This window comes from Notothenia coriiceps, unplaced genomic scaffold (assembly GCF_000735185.1).
Source record: "Notothenia coriiceps isolate Sejong01 unplaced genomic scaffold, NC01 NC01_scaffold00037246, whole genome shotgun sequence".
In the NCBI taxonomy this organism is placed as follows: Eukaryota; Metazoa; Chordata; class Actinopteri; order Perciformes; family Nototheniidae; genus Notothenia; species Notothenia coriiceps.
Window position 1 is genome coordinate 26,627,190 of NW_011369947.1, and position 3,404 is coordinate 26,630,593.

At 43.4% G+C, this 3,404-nt stretch overlaps 1 protein-coding gene across 1 annotated transcript in view; it reads left to right on the top strand.

The window, feature by feature from the left end:
- Positions 1 to 3,404, top strand: part of LOC104966569 (A disintegrin and metalloproteinase with thrombospondin motifs 18-like) — a 20,025-nt gene that overhangs the window by 10,933 nt on the left and 5,688 nt on the right. The window lies entirely within an intron of this gene.

A 3,404-nucleotide genomic window follows, 5' to 3' on the forward strand; every position in this document is an offset into this window, starting at 1 on the left:
GGATTAAACGGTTTAAAACACATGCTCAAAGTAAGCCGGATTTTGCCGATGTGTCTATGTGGATTCAAAAGTCGTAAATAATCTACAAAATGGAGGAGACCAATCTGATCGGAGCAACTGTGACAAATAATCCAACTGAAACCGGCATGAACAATGACTATGTTTTATGGTTTGGACACTTTAAGGGCAGAAGAAACATTTCTATTAAAGAAAGAATTATACATTTCTGTCTTGTTATGCCTATAATAGCTACTAACTTGAATTGTTATTAAAATAAATTAATCAATTATTTTTTATATTTTATTGTAATATAGAGACAAGGCTTTTAGTGACAATCATGTATTGCGTTACAATTATATGTAAAAAAAAAATATTTGGCCTCAAATCATCTGAGGCCTGGCAATAGAGGGACACAATACAATTAGGAAACCTGGAAATGAGCATAATATGTCCTCTTCAATGAAAAGCTTGTTGCACAGTATCCCTTGGTTATAAATCAGTGGCAAAACTATCATACGGAAAGAAAATCAATCACACTTATATCTGGATTTCTCTTTAATTATGAAGCCTGGTGTTTTTTTGCTAACCCTGTCTGAAATATATTTGGCCAGATAATCCACCAGGACAGTTAGCTATAAATCAAGCTGGTCAAACAGGAAAAATCCCCCCCAAGGCCTGTTTATGTGACTGTCAGACGCAGAGAGCCCACCTGGGAGCGCTGCCATCAGCGTGGGATGTCCTGGTTAGGATTCCTGTTCAATCACTGCTCTTGGCTCCCGCTCGTGTTGCCTGTGGCATTTTGATTGAATGTTTTCTATTCACACACAGAGCTCCCTTTAATGGCCCTTTTTCATGTGACAGTGATATATATGCAGGTAATTACAATTGGCTATGATGGATAGTGCTGTCTGATTTACCATGATTATCCTGAGATTAAACATGTTTCAGAAATATCAAATGTCAAAAACTATTACAAAGTCGCACGAGGAGTTGGTTCTCTGGGGTTCTTTATTTTAAATGATGTTACTGCATCGCTAACTGTGAGAGTATGAATTTCTACTTTGTGTTAAAAAACAATTTAGAGTCTAGATCGTGTGATGTTTGTGAGAAGCAATGCTCCACGTGCCATGACATCTGACAGGATGTACTTATGAACTAAGTGTGCCTTGGTTGTGGTGTTTACATCTCTCAGCATGGCTGTCACAGTGCAGAGTGTGAAAACACACTCATTTGATGTTTAGACAGACAGGTTTCACAGGCCTGACTGAAGCCTGCCGAAACGCAGGCGGGTGCTTTATAGACATGGTGACAGAGTCTTCACAACACCCTTCCATTTAAGTTTTTTAATCGTCTTGGTGGCGTAAACCATTACTTAGTTTTAATCCAAGTCCCTGTTACATCCCGGGACACATTTATCTCCACTGTCATCGTGAGTAACAGTTTGTTCTAAATTGACCTCCCTTATTAAATAAAGGTTATGCAGAATAAAAAAATGCTCAAGGTTGTTCTCTGAAAGCTTGGCTGGGAGGGTGCCAGGCAGGAGGGAGGAAGCCAAAGATATTCCTGAACTAAGAGGACATCCGCCAGAGAGACAGGGCCTTAAAGTCTAAATGGTCTGATTAGAGGATCGCCCCCGCCAGCACTTCTGATTAAGTGGAGTGATGGAGGCGATAAAGGCCTGGCATGTGACGCTGGACCATTAAGTGGGTAAAATGAAACAAAGTTCACTTCTTGGCTGGATGGAGATCGTCCTGTCTCATATTTTATCCTCCGTGCACAGCGAGATGGGACCATATCAGTCATCCTCTCATGCCAGCACCCGTTCCATGTGTCTTCCTGCTGCAGCCATTTCAAAGACTGACACATGCTCAGAGTGTGAACAAAAGCAAGGGCAGAGGCAGGAACATTTCTGCTTGGAGAGTTTCACATTTTCCTCATCGGTTGCCGATTAATGGCCTCATTCTTTTTCCTTATTTTTGTATTTATGCTTCCTGAATCCTGACCCAAACTATTTTCCTCCCGTACCTTCTACAGTATGGACAATTCAATATTTGTACATACTTTAGTGTATGTAATAAGCAGATTAGATTTCATTTTCCTTTGGAGACACACCAACAAGATAAAATTCATTTTAAAAACAATAACTGGCGGAGAGAAGAAAGCAGAAACACCCATGTAGCCCCGCAGGGCGTTTGCTTTAACTAAGTAAAAAAAAATAAGCTAAATTTTCTTCCAATTCTGGTGACGTATGGCTGCTTTCTGTTCCTCAGCTTTGACAGATGTGCCCCAGCATGTTCAGAACTCCCTCAGGCATCTTTCTCAACACTCCATGCACACTACACTAAACATAAAATATGAAACCTAAAAGTAGAAATGCACATTCTAAAACACAAGGGGCATATTTATGTCAAAAGCTCGTGCCTCAGCACTGTCAGCCCTTGCAGTGTCATTTTGGGACACAGCTCTTGATAAGGAATTGGGTCATTTGTGCTGGCTGAGGAGGAGGAACGGGGGGTTACGTAATGTAACCCTAGTTCTATAAGCACAGGCGGAAGCCTCTACTGGACTCTATGGGTACTCCCCTCATCAATGATACGCGAGCGTTCACACACTGAAGTTGTATAAACGTAGCCGGCCAATCAGGGCGAGCCTACCTGAATGCGCCCGCAGGCCCAGTCAGGAGGTGTAGCCGCCTTATATACTGTGGGCCTGCGGGCGCATTCAGGTAGGCTCGCCCTGATTGGCCGGCTACGTTTATACAACTTCAGTGTGTGAACGCTCGCGTATCATTGATGAGGGGAGTANCCTTGGGCAGTCTCATCTGGATCCGCACCAGTCTGGTTTCAAGGCAGGTCACTCCACATAAACTGCTCTCCTTAATGTCTCTGAGGAACTGCACACGGCTAAAGCAGCATCCCTCTCCTCTGTCATCAGCCTTTTGGACCTGTCTGCTGCATTCGACACAGTGAATCATCAGATCCTCCTTCGCACTCTCCAAGAACTTGGAGTTTCAGGCTCTGCACTTTCCCTCCTCACCTCATACCTCAAAGACCGTACCGACAGGGTAACTTACCCTGTCGGTACGGTCTTTGAGGTATGAGGTGAGGAGGGAAAGTGCAGAGCCTGAAACTCCAAGTTCTTGGAGAGTGCGAAGGAGGATCTGATGATNGAACGTTCAAGTGTTTTAGACAGTCTCAAGGAGGCAAGAGTAAACCCTCTCCTAAAGAAACCCACTCTCAACCCGTCTGATGTTATAAACCACAGGCCAGTCTCTCTCCTCCCATTCCTGTCTAAAACACTTGAACGTGCTTTAAACAACTCTCCTGTTATCTCCATCAGAACAACCTTCTGGATCCGCACCAGTCTGGTTTCAAGGCAGGTCACTCCACATAAACTGCTCTACT